General features: G+C 38.6%; 1 protein-coding gene across 3 annotated transcripts in view; it reads left to right on the forward strand.

The window, feature by feature from the left end:
* PIK3R4 (phosphoinositide-3-kinase regulatory subunit 4) overlaps nt 1-14,155 on the forward strand; it is a 66,255-nt gene that overhangs the window by 27,199 nt on the left and 24,901 nt on the right. The window lies entirely within an intron of this gene.

Here is a 14,155-nt window from a genome sequence, read left to right on the forward strand (position 1 = left end):
GGGTCTGTCTACAAATATTAAGTCTAGTTTTAGCATCCTATTTTAAGAGGGATGTGTGGAACCTACAGAATTCAAGATAGGAAAAAAAATGATTAGAAATAAAGAATACAGTTTCTGAATAAATGCTTCATGAGCCATAAAGCAAATTCTGAGAGACAACTTTAATGACTGTCTTTAAGTGTGCAAGACGTTTTGGTTAATAGAATGCTTGTCAGTCATGTCTTGTCTAGGGAGAAAAGATGATGAGAAAATGCTTCAATTGCAGAGAGAGAATTTGATCAGTTTTGGGGTGTAAATCCTTTCTTGTATTGTACCTGTCACTGACTATCCAGTACTGCTTGATGCCCAGCAGTGACTGAGTATATGAACAGGCTCCTACGAGAGGCCAGTCATTAACTGTTTTGGTTCTTTTTAGGTTTAAATTTTGCTGGAAGCTTGAGCTGTCTCTGAATATCCCTTCGAGGCCAGTGGTTCTGTTTCCTATATATTAGGAGACTTAATTTGATGTGACTTGAATCGCCAAAGAGCTTTTTCTTTGGTTTTCTTTTAACCTTGGCTCTTACAGTAGATGTATTTTATATTTTAGAAAGCAAATAATGGAAAATTGGATAGTGAATCCCATTTTTCTGTTGTTTCTCCTGAGTAAGTAATTCTTAAAAATATTTTAGCATGCAGTAAAAACTACCCCAATTTAGATGTTTCTTTGGGCTTAGATGGTGTGATTCTTTATATTCCTCTCCCTCCTTCAAATCTTGTATATTAATTTAAAAGCTTCTGTACTGAAATTTCCTTTTCATTGTAAATCATTGGTTACTTCATGGATCCTCTCTGGCCTCTAATTTTTGCTTTTCACCTTGCTGTGGGTGTAGGTTTTGCTACTAATGTGGGTGAAAGGAGGGAGAGGAAAGGAGCAGTTTCCATAACCTTGCAACTTCCTACTGTTCTCCCAAACCTACCATTGCTGCTCCCTCAGTGCCAGCCTCCATGATGATATCACTAAAACTCACTGACTTCTGTTCCTCTAAATGTTTGCTTGATATATTCATTTGTTTGTGGTTTATCCCCTCATTTGTATGAGTGGGGAAAGAGAAACATGTAACCCCTTGTTTTATGTTATTTCTGTTAATAACATAAACAGAAGTTTTAGGAGACTCCTAGGTTGAGTGCTTTGTTTCAAGGGACAGGTGCTGCCAGTAGAAGGAAGAGCAGGCCAGAATCTCAGAGATCCTCAGAAGTAACAGAAAAACATCAGCTTTCATTTTCATGAACCTATGAGTCTACCACTGTAGTTGGTACTGTCTGTAGTTTGTGACTGTTCTTAAAATGAACTTGAACAGCAGGTGTGATCCCCATTTTATAGATAAGGAAACTAAGAATCAGTGAAGGTAGTTAACTTGACTATGCTCACACAGTTCAGTAAATTTCAAAGCTGAGATTTAAACCTAAACCTGTCTAACTCCAAAGCCCATGTTCCTACACTGTGTTGTCTTGCTTCTTAAAGTAAACAAAGGACAGGGAACTAAGACTGAGAAGCTCTCATAGGTTTTGTGTAGACTTAGGAAGAAGTTCGTGTGCAGCTCATCTCTTTGCCTTCACTTCTTTTTGGTTCTTGCAATACCTGAGTTTCTTGGGACTACTAGCAGAATTGAGTCCTTGTTCCTAATATCAGGGCTACAGAGGGAAAAGACATGTGTATAGCTTCCACAAGGGGAATTCTGAATATTCCTACAGATTTTTTTTTTTTTTTTTTTACTTGGGGTTCTACAGTGCTTGTTTGTAGAGAACTACACTTGAGATACATCATGGGTAAAATAGGCCTTTGTAGACCAGCCTGCCATTGTTTCTATGGGAAAATGTGTTCAGAGTTCCAGATAATAGACTTAAAGTACACTTTTGGAACATTACCCATATGGAAGTTGGAATTTGTACTCCAGATTTTCAGTAGTACTTAGCATCTGGAGATGACACATGGCAGGGCTGTTCAGCTACAAGAGCTCCCTGTTCTGTTCGTATCTATTTGTTTGGACTCTTAATACAGAATACAAATGATTTCACTCCTAATGTTGAAAGTAACAAATACTTTACATTTCAAACTTTTAAATTATTTTTATTTTAATAACTTTTGATTGTATATTATATATATAAGATATAAAATTGAAAATATATAAAATTGAAGATATGTAATTTGTAAGTTCTCTTCCAATCTCTGACCTTTAGCTACCCAGTGTCTTTGTCTGTTAATTGTGAATTCTATGTTGTTGGGTGCTGAATTTCTTTGTATAGTGTTAGATTTCTTCTGTTGTACAGTTAAGTTATTGTAACCAGTTTGATCCTTTTAAGTCTTGCCTTTAAGCTTTGTTAGGACAGATTCAGAGCAGCCTTTGGTTAATGGCCAGTTTAGTCCAACTACTAAGGACTTCTGAGGACATGATGTTCTGTGTAGTAAGAGGTCTTTCTCCTCTGGCTGGTGGGAACATGAATGATTCCCACCCCTAAGTGAGGTTTGGGAATTGTTTGGCTTACTCCTTTCTTGTTGGTCTTTCCTGGCCTCAGGTAATTTTCTCTCACGTGTACATTGTTCAGTACAGACATACCTTGGAGACACTGTGGGTTAAGTCCAGACCATTGCAGTAAAGCAAATAACTGCAATAAAGCTAGTCACACAAGTTTTTTTTTTTTTTCCAGTGTATATAAAATTTATGTTCACACTACACTGTAATCTATTAAGTGTGCAATAGCATTATGTCTAAAAATATATACTGGACACACCTTAATTAAATAATACTTTGTTGCCCTAGCCAGTTCGGCTTAGTGGATAGAGCATTGGCCTGTGAACTGAAAGGTCCCAGGTTCGATTCCAGTCAAGGGCACATGCCTGGGTTGTGGGTTTGATCCCTTGTGGGGGGCTTGCAGGAGGCAGCCGATCCATGATTCTCTCTCATCATGGATGTTTCTATATATCTCTCTCCTCTTCCTTTCTCTCTGAAATCAATAAAAATATATTAAAAAAATAATAATACTTTGTTGCTGAAAAATGCTAAGCATTATCAGAGCCTTTAAGTGAGTTGTAATTTTTTTGCTTTTAGAGGGTCTTGTCTCTATGTTGATGGCTGTTGATTGATCAAGGTGGTGGTTGCTGAAGATTGGGGTTGGTTGTGGCAGTTTCTTAAACTAAGGCAAGAAGTTTGCCACATTGATTGACTCTTCCTTTCACAAACGATTTCTCTGTGGCATGTGATGCTGTTTAATAGTGTTTTACCCACAGTAGAACTTCTTTCAAAATTGGAGTCAATCCTCTTATACCCCGCCACTGCTTTATCAATTAATTTTATTTAATACTAGAGGCCCAGTGCATGAAATTTGTGTACGGTCTGTGTGTGTGTCCGTCAGCCTGGCCTGTGCCTTCTCGTGCTACCCCCTCTCCCCCGCCACCGGTCGTCTCCCTCTGCGGGCAACAGTCATGGGGTGCAATTGCTTGGCTGGCCTGGGCCTCCCCCTGCGAGGTGATCGCTGGCTGGCCCCTTCACACCGGCCACAGTGCCACTGACCGGTGGTATGGGCCTCCCTCTGTGGGGCTATCTTGGGGTAATGGCAGGGCCCCCGACCAATCGCATCGCACCCACCTTGGCTGGCCTGGCGCCAGTGCATGTCATAGCGTGGTCATCCGGAAGGTCATCTGGACAGTTGTTCTGCTGTTCAGTCGTTTGGTCGATTTGCATATTACGCTTTTATGATTATAGATTCTAAGTCCTTTGTCATCATTTCAACAGTCTTCACCAGGAGTGGAATCCATCTTAAGATACTACTTTCTTTGCTCATACATAAGAAGCAACTTTGCATCCATTAGAGCAGGGGTCCTCAAACTACGGCCCGCGGGCCACATGCGGCCCGCTGAGGACATTTATCTGGCCCGCCGGGTGCCGCTGCCTGTCCTGCTTAGTAGCCGACTTGTCCCGGGCCCGCAGTGCGCATAGGAATTTGTTCATAGTTGTTTTTTTTTTAAACTATATTCCGGCCCTCCAATGGTCTGAGGGACAGTGAACTGGCCCCCTGTTTAAAAAGTTTGAGGACCCCTGTATTAGAGGTTAATCATGAGATTTCAGTAATTCAGTCACATCCTCAGGCCCCACTTCTAATTCTAGTTCTCTTGTTATTTCCACCACCACATCTGCAGTTACTTCCTCTCTGAAGTGTTGAATCCCTCAAAGTCATTCATGGGTTGGAATGAACTTCTTCCAAACTCCTATTAATGTTGATATTTTGATCTCTTCCTGTCAACCACAAAGGCTCTTTTAAAAAAAAAAAAAAATTTTTTTAAAATTGATTTTTAGAAAGAGGGAAAGAGAGATGGAGGGAGGGAGGGGGAAAGAGAGAGAGAGAGAAATATTGATGTGAGAGCGCAAGATCAATTGGCCACTTCCTGCATGCTCCCTACTGGTGATTGTGCCCGAAATCTGGAAGGTGCCCTGATTGGGAATTGAACCAGCAACCTTTTGGTGCACGGGACGATGCCCAACTGAGCCACACTGGCCATGGCCCATGAATGTTCATAATGGCATCTAGAATGGTGAATCCTTTCCAGAAGGTTTTTAATTCATTTTGCCTAAATCCATCAAAGGAAACACTACCTCTGGCAGCTGTAGCCTTCTGAAATAATGTATTTCTTAAATTGTAAGACTTGAAAGTTCAGATTACTCTTTGATCGATGGGCTGAAGAATGGATGTTGTGTTAGGAGTCATGAAAACAACATTAATCTTCTTGTACATTTCCATTAGAGCTCTTGGGTAACTAGTACGTTGTCAGTGAGCAGTAATATTTTGAAAGGAAGTTATTTTTTTTAGCAGTATGTTTCAACAGTGGGCTTAAAATAGTCAACCATGTTTTAAGCAGAAATGCTGTCATATCTTTTGTTATTCCATTTATAGAGCACAGGCAGAGTAGATTTAGCATAATTCTTTAGGGCCCGAGGATTTTCACAATAGTAAATGAGCATTGGCTTCAACTTAAAGTCACCAGCTGCATTAGCCCCTGACAAAAGAATCTGCCTGTCCTTTGAAGCTTTGAAGCCAAGTATTGACTTCCTTTTCTAGCTGTGAAAGTCCTAGATGGCATCTTCTAGTAGAAGGCAGTTTTGTCTACATTGAAAATCTTGTTTAGTGTAGCCATCTTCATGAATTATCTTAGCTAGCTTTTCTGGATGACTTGCTGTAGCTTCTACATCAGCACTTGCCATGTCACCTTGCACTTTTATGTTATGGAACTGCTTCTTTCCTTAAAGCTCACGAACCAACCTCTGCTAGCTTCAAACTTTTCTTCTGCAGCTTCCTCCCCTCTCTCAGCCTTCACAGAATGGAGGAGAGTTTGTGTGTTCCCTGGAGTAGCACTTTTAATTTCCTTCAAGAACTTTTTCTGTGCATTTATAATTTGGCTGTTTGGCACAAGAGGACAAGCTTTTGACCTATCTCAGCTTGGACATGCCTTCCTCCCTAAGCTTAATGATTTCTTCCTTTCAATTGAACACATTGGGGCCATTTAGGATATTAATTAAGGTTATTAATTGACCTAATTTCAATATTTTTGTGCCTCAGGAATAGGGAGGCCCAAAGAGAGTGAGAGAGACAGAGAACAGTAGGTCTGTGGAGCAGTCATAACACACACAGTTATCCATTAAATTTATCATTTTATATGGTCACAGTTTGTGGCACCCCAAAACAGTTACAGTAATAACAAAAAATCATTGATAACAGATCACCATAACAAATATAGTAATGAAAAAATTTGGAATATTGTGAGAATTACCAATTACAAAGTCATGAAGTGAGCAAATGTTACTGGAAAAATGGCACCGATAGATTTGTTGCCAAAAGCCTTTTATTTGTAAAAAAGGCAATATCTGCAAAGTGCAATTAAAGAAGGTATGTCTGTATTATGGTAATAAGGCAAAGACTTGAGGAGACACCTCTATAGCTCTTGCTCTCTGCCAGATCCATCCTCTATCCAGTTTTTGGATCCTCACATTTTATTTATTTATTTATTTATTTATTTATTTATTTATTTATTTATTTATTTATTTAAAACTACTATTTTTTTTATTAAGGTATTATATGTGTACATATCTTACCATTGCCCCCCCCACCCCACTCCCATACATGCCCTCACCCCCCAATGTTTTGCATCCATTAGTTATTCTTTTATGCATGCATATAAGTCCTTCAGTTGATCTCTTATTTCCCCCACCTCTCCCTAACCTTCCCGCTGTAATTTGACAGTCTATTTGATGCTTTACTGCCTCTGTGTCTTTTTGTTCACCAGCTTATAATGTTTTTTATTATCCACAAATGAGTGAGATCATGTGGTATTTTTCTTTCATTGAGTGGCTTATTTCACTTAGCATAATGTTCTCCAATTCCATCCAGGTTGCTACAAATGGTAAGAATTCCTTTTTTATGGCAGCATAGTATTCCATTGTGTAGATGTACCATAGTTTTCTGGTCCCGTCATCTGCTGACGGGCACCTAGGCTGTTCCCAAATCTTAGCTATTGTAAATTGTGCTGCTATGAACATAGGAGTGCATATATCCTTTCTGATTGGTGTTTCTGGTTTCTTAGGATATATTCCTAGAAGTGAGATTACTGGGTCTAATGGGAGTTCCATTTTCAGTTTTTTGAGGAAACTGCATACTGTTCTCCACAGTGGCTGCACCAGTCTGCATTCCCACCAGCAGTGCACGAGGGTTCCTTTTTCTCCGCATCCTCGCCAACACTTGTCGTTTGTTGATTTGTTGATGATAGCCATTCTGACAGGTGTGAGATGGTATCGCATTGTCGTTTTGATTTGCATCTCGGATAATTAGTGACTTTGAGCATGTTTTCATGTGTCTCTTGGCCTTCCTTCTGTCTTCTTTCGAAAAGATTCTATTTAGGTCCGTTGCCCATTTTTTTATTGGATCGTTTATCTTCCTTTTATTAAGTTGTATAAGCTGCCTGTAGATATTGGAGATTAAATCTTTATCAGTGATAACATTTGCAAATATGTTCTCCCATACAGTGGAGTTTCTTGTTGTTTTGTTGATGGTTTCTTTTGCTGTGCAAAAGCTTTTTATTTTGATGTAGTCCCATTTGTTTATTTTCTCTTTGGCTTCCATTGCTCTAGGGGCAGTATCAGTGAAGAAGTTCTTTTGGCATATGTCTGAGATTTTGCTGCCTGTGGATTCCTCTAGTATTTTTATGGTTTCCCGTCTCATGTTTAAGTCGTGTATCCATTTTGCGTTTTATTTTTGTGTATGATGTAAGTTGGTGATCTAGTTTCATTTTTTTGCATGTATCTGTCCAATTTCCCCAACACCATTTATTGAAGAGACTGTCTTGACTCCATTGTATGTTCATGCCTCCTTTGTCAAATATTAATTGCGCATAGTGGTTTGGGTTGATATCTGGATTCTCTGTTCTATTCCCTTGGTCTATATGTCTGTTCTTGTGCCAGTACCAGGCTGTTTTGAGAAGAGTGGCTTTGTAATACAGCTTGAAATCTGGTATTGAGATCCCTCCTACTTTATTCTTCTTTCTCAGGATTGCTGTGGCTATTCGGGGTCTTTTTTTATTCCAGATGAATTTTTGGAGAGTTCTTTCCAGGTCTGTGAAATATGCTGTTGGTATTTTAATGGGGAGTGCATTGAATCTATAGATTGCTTTGGGTAGTATGGACATTTTAATGATGTTGATTCTACCAATCCATGAACATGGTATATTCTTCCATCTGTTTACGTCTTCCTCTATCTCTTTTTTCAGTGTCCTGTAGTTTTCCGCGTATAGGTCTTTTACCTCCTTGGTTAAGTTTATTCCTAGGTATCTTAATTTTTTTAGTGCGATGGTAAATGGGATTGCTTTTTTAGTCTCTCTTTCTGTAAGTTCACTATTGGTGTATAGAAATGCCATAGATTTCTTGGCATTAATTTTGTATCCTTCTACATTGCCGAATTCATTTATTAAGTCTATTAGTTTTTTGAGGGAGTCTTTCGGGTTTTTTATGTACAATATCATGTCATCTGCAAATAAGGACAGCTTTACTTCTTCTTTTCCAATTTGGATGCCTTTTATTTCTTCTTCTTGTCTATTTGCAATGGCTAATACTTCCAGTACTATATTGAACAGCAGTGGTGAGAGTGGGCATCCCTGACTTGTTCCTGTTCTTAGGGGAAATGGTTTTAGTTTTTGCCCATTGAGTGTGATGTTAGCTGTGGGTTTATCATATATAGCTTTTATTATGTTGAGATATGATCCTTCTATTCCCACCTTGTTGAGAGTTTTTATCAAGAAAGGGTGTTGGATTTTGTCAAATGCTTTTTCTGCATCAATTGATATGACTATGTGATTTTTATCTCTCAATTTGTTTATGTGATGTATCACTTTTATTGATTTGCGGATATTGTACCATCCTTGCATTCCTGGGATAAATCCTACTTGGTCATGGTGTATGATCTTTCTAATGTAGTGCTGGATCTGATTTGCTAGAATTTTGTTGAGGATTTTGGCATCTATGTTCATGAGGGATATTGGCCTGTAATTCTTTCATTGGGTTGTCTTTATCTGGTTTTGGTATTAGGGTGATGCTGACTTTATAGAAGGAGCTTGGAAGTGTTCCTTCCTCTTGAATTTTCTGGAATAGTCTGAGGAGGATAGGTTTTAGTTCTTCCTTGAATGTTTGGTAAAACTCTCCTGTGAAGCTGTCTGGCCCCGGGCTTTTGTTTGCTGGAAGATTTTGATGACTGCTTCAATTTCTTCCATAGTTATTGGCCTATTGAGATGTTTAGATTCTTTCTGATTGAGTTTTGGAAGGTTGTATTTTTCTAGGAATATGTCCATTTCCTCCAGGTTGTCCAGTTTGTTGGAATAGAGTTTTTCATAGTATTTTTTTTAACAATCCTTTGTATTTCTGTGGGGTCTGTTATATTTTCACCTCTTTCATTTCTGATTTTGTTTATTTGGGTCCTCTCTCTTTGCTTCTTGGTGAGCCTGGCTAGAGGTTCATCAATCTTGTTTATCCTTTCAGAGAACCAGCTCTTGGTTTTGTTGATCTTTTGTATTGTTTTTTTGGTCTCCATGTCGTTTATCTCCGCTCTGATCTTTATTATTTCCTTCCTTCTACTTAACACTGGGCTTTTCTTGTTGCTCTCTTTGTAACTCTTTGAGTTGTAGGGTTAGGTAATTTATTACCATTGTTTCTTGTTTTTTGCAGTAGGCTTGTAGAGCTATGAACTTCCCTTTCAAGACTGCTTTTGCTGTGTCCCATAGATTTTGGATTGTTGTGTTTTCATTGTCATTTGTTGCCATGATGTTTTTTATTTCTTCCTTGATCTCTCTGGTAAGCCAGTCATTGTTTAATAGCATGCTGTTTAGTCTCCATGTGTTTGATTTTTTTTGGATTGTTTTTATTGTAGTTGATTTCCAGTTTTATGCCACTGTGATCTGAAGATGCTTGATATGATTTCTATCTTCTTGAATTTGAAGAGACTTTGCCTATGACCCAACATATGGTCTATTTTGAAAATCACCCATGTGCACTTGAGAAGAATGTACATTCTGTGGTTTTGGGGTGAAATGTTCTGAAGATGTCAATTAATCCTATCTGGTCTAGTGAGTCATTTAGAATTGATGTTTCTTTGCTGATTTTTTGTTTAGAGGATTTGTCCAGTGGTAATAGTGGGGTATTAAAGTCTCCTACTATGATTGTATTGCTGTCAATCTCTCCCTTGATATCCTCCAGGACTTTTTTTTTATGTATTTGGGTGCTCCTGTATTGGGTGTGTATATGTTTACCAGAGTTATTTCTTCTTGTTGGATTGTGGATTGCTCCCTTTAGTATTGTGAAGTGGCCTTCCTTATCTCTTGTTATGTCCTTCACTTTGAGATCTAATTTGTCAGATATAAGAATTGCTACCCCAGCTTTTATTTCATTTCCATTCACCTGAAAAACCTTTTTCCATCCCTTCGCCCTCAGTCTGTGTGCGTCTTTTTTTCTGAGGTGGGTTTCTTGTAGATAGCAGATATATGGGTCTTGTTTTCTTATCTAATCCGTTACCCTCTGTCTTTTGATTGGGGCATTTAATCCATTTACATTTAAAGTTATTATTGATAGGTGCTTATTTGTCGCCATTTTTATACTTTATCCCTGTGTTCCTTCTTCGCTTCCTATTTCTTTTTTTACAGCAGACCCTTTAGCATTTCTTGCATTGCTGGTTTGGTGGTAATAAATTCCCTTAGTCCTTTTTTGTCTGTTAAGCTCCTGATTTCACCTTCAATTTTGATTGATAGCCTTGCTGGGTACAGTATTCTTGGATTCAGACCCTTCTTTTGCCTGACTTAGTATATTTCATTCCATTCCCTTTGGGCCTGATGAGTTTCTGTTGAGAAATCAGTCGCTAGTCTGATGGGGGTTCCTTTATAGGTAACTTTCTGTCTCTGGCTGCTTTTTAGATTCTTACTTTGTTGTTGGTGTTTTCCAATTTAATAATAATGTGCCTTGGTGTCGGTCTTTTGGGGTTCATTTTGCTTGGGACTCTGTGAGCTTCTTGGTTTTGTGTGGGCTTTTTCTTCCCTATATCAGGGAAGTTTTCTGTCATTATTTCTTCAAACAGGTTTTCTATTCCTTGCTCTGTTTCCTCTCCTTCTGAAACCCTTATTATGCTGATGTTGTTTTGTTTTGTGTTGTCCCAAAGTTCCCTTAGTTCTTGTCCTGCTTTTTAATTTTTTTTTCTAGAAGCTGCTCTACTTGGGTATTTTTTCCTACCTTGTCTTCTAGCTCACTGATGCGGTCTTCTGCTTCTTCTAGTCTACTCTTTGATGCTTTCTATTGAGTTCTTTATAGCAGCGATGTCATTTTTTATTTCTTCTTGGTTCTTCTTCATTTCTTCTTGGTTCTTACACATATTGTCGAATTTGTCTTCCATTCTTTTCAGCCACCTGATGACCATTTCTCTGAATTATTTCTCTGACAGGTTGCTTGCCTCATTTCGTTTACTTCCTTTTCTGGTGATGCCTGCTTTTCTTTCATATGCGGGCTGTTTCTTTGTCTCCACATGGTCTCTCTTCTTCAGGTGTCTGGTTATGTAGTTCTCTCTCTCCTGCGTTGATTTAAAGGCACAAAATACAACACAAGCAGGTACAACACACAAGGTACTGAACAGAAATGTATTCACAATATTAATAACCCCAAATAAAGGTGGCCACCAGAGAAAGGCAAAGTAGAGGGTAGGAGAGAAAGAAGAAGAGAAAAAAAAAGAAAGAAAGAAAGGAGTGCCAAAATGAAATTGGGAAAAGGAAAAAAAAAGTAAGAGAGAAAGAAAGAGAATACGAAAGAAGTGGGAAACAAATTATATATATGGGGAGAAAACTCCAATAGATTAGCCACTAATCCCAACAAATGCCAGCAACAAGTACCTGGAGATGAATACAAACTACAAACAAGAGCTAATATCAAGCAAGGTGAGGGAAAACAGAAGCAAAAACAATACAAACAACAAAAAAAAGAAGCAAAACAATCTCACCGACAAGCATAAAAAATCAATACAATCAACAAGCAAACAACAACAAAAGGATACAGAGAAAAACATTTTTTTGGATAGTGAAGACAGAGAAGAGAGAAGTATGTATGGACTTGGAGCAGGGGATTGGAAAATAGATATATAAGTAGGGTGAAATTTTAACGGGGCGTAAAAAGAAAGAATATGGAGAATCTATAGCAGGAAAAGGGTAAGAGAAACAGGACAACAAAAAGGGAAAAGTGAGGAACAGAGTGATGGCATAAAGGTAAAGTTGAGATAGAGTGAAATGATGCTAAAGGGAAGATGAAAATAGAATGTAGAACACTACTCCCAAAGTAAAATAAAGAGAAAATAAAATACTTTTTTTAAAAAAGGTAAAATATTTGTAGTAATAATACTGATTGAAAATAAAAATGTAATAATTAAAAAGGTAAAATCAAGTGAGGAAAAAAATTAGTTTCTTAAGTAAAAGATGAAAATAATAAAAAAATATAAATGTGTAGTAGTGAAGGTCATTCACTTCCTCTGTTTGGCACACCTGTTTCCTAGTCAGGACAGTATTGCAGTTCCCTGCTCCTCAGTGTTGTAAGCCAGTCCTGATTTTTAAGCAGGCAGTGTGTCTTAATTTCTTGTATTCCTTTATTTGTGTTTACACAAGAGTCAATTTGTGATTCAACCCCTGGGTGGCAGTGTTTCTGGATTGACCTCTGGGTCTATAGGTCCTCTCTAGCCAGTGCTTAGATCCTGCTTTCCCTGTGGCATTCAAACCGGTTTGTGGGAGTGGATTGCCCCAGAGCTGGTTCTCTGATGGTTATTCCCCAGGTTCCAGAAAAACAACTTTCCCCTGCAGTCTCTTAGGGTGTCCCCAACTGGGTGATTTTATGTATTGGGCTTAGTAATCAGAAGCAAGGATTTAAAGAGGAAAAAGAAAAAAGAAAAAACAACAAAAAAGCCAGCGCAAGTCTATGCAGTCTTTTTTTCCCCCTTGGGTCTAAGCAGCCAGCACACTTTTAAATTTTTTAGGCTCTCCTTTTGCGTCAGATCAAAAGGGGTTGCTTTTTAGAGTTCCTTTCTGTTAACAGCTCTGAGGACCCCCTTTCACATTCACGGATCACTCCAGCCCCAACAGCCACGGATTTTCCTAGGCTCAGACTTCCCCCGGTCCTCCAGCTCCCGCAGTGTGCGCATTTCTCTCTCCTGCCAGGACCAGAGACCTCACCTTATCCCAGGTGAAATCTGACCTTTCCATGGTGGGGTGTAGAGCTCCTCTGAATCCGCGTGTTGGCGCCAATTGGGGACCAGTGCTCTGGGGTTTGCAGCTGTTCGGTGGGTGCTGTAGTTGTAGATTTTCAGGCTTCCAATAACATCCACTTTCCCCTTCAAGATGGCACGGTCTCTGCGTCGGAGCCACTTGCTCTGGGAGGGAACCCAGCAGCAGTTGGGGCTGCCCCGTCTAGCATTCCCCCACCGTCTCCTGGAGTATAGTTATCCCTCAACTCATCAACACACACTCCCCGTGTGACCCTCACCTGCTCTTTCTATCTGCTCCAGGACACGGCTCAGGACATGTTTGTCTATTCCACCGCCATTTTTTCCTCTCCAATCACAGGAATCGCAATTTTATTATTTCTCAGCTTTCTAACTTTCTAGTGTTTTGTGTTGTTTTTTTGTTTTTTTTTTTTGGTCTTACTCTGACTGTGGATTGTGACTATTGCTTTAAACTCTAGATTGAGGCCTCGGGAATTGCCATTTACATTTTATTAATTTTTTATTTGCATAATAACATTCTAGAGGATTCTGTGCATGGTTGGAAAGTTAAGAAAATGCAGAATTGTTCGATTTACCAGAAAATTTAAGTTGCACATTGAATGAATTATTTAAATTAATTATTTAGTAATTGTTAGCTGTTAGTTTCAATTTTTCTAAGTGTCTTAGGTGGATTAACTTATAAAAAATTCATAATAACTTTGTCAGATAGGTGCTAGCAGTTATCTTCATTTTACAGATAAATAAGTAGGGGTACATAGAAATTGGATATGTTGCCCAGGGTCACACAGGTATGTAAGTAACAGAGTTGGGATTTGAACCTAGGCAGTCTGACTCCAATTATAGTAGTGTTATCCTAAAATGCTAGTTGCTCACATCTGCATTTCAGCCACCATGCCTATCAATTCTGAGGTGTGTATAATGTTTTCTGTATATGCAGTGCTCTCACACAGTATCTCATTTAATATTCTCAACACTTCTTGGAGCAAGGTGGACTTAAGTATACTTTTTTTTTGTTTAAAAATGTATTTCCAGATTTATTGTTTAGATACTTAACATTTGTGTATTCAAAGTTATATATTAAAGATCTACTAGATACCAGGCACTGCGTTAAGTTCTTTCGAGATTTCTAAAATGGGTTATACTTGAATGCTCTCATTTAGAAAAAAGTTAGGATATAAATCATGATACAAAATAGAAAGTGTCCTACTGGAGAGTGTGTGTTCTGGGAGACCAGAGTAGTGAGATGTTTTCCTGTATTGCTACTTTCTTTTTCTCTTGCCTGTTGCTTCATTTTACCATGCTGACTCTGAGAATTTTAAATTGGCTGATTTCACCCTTCAGTTCT

This window comes from Plecotus auritus (assembly GCF_963455305.1).
Source record: "Plecotus auritus genome assembly, chromosome: 6".
NCBI lineage: Eukaryota > Metazoa > Chordata > Mammalia > Chiroptera > Vespertilionidae > Plecotus > Plecotus auritus.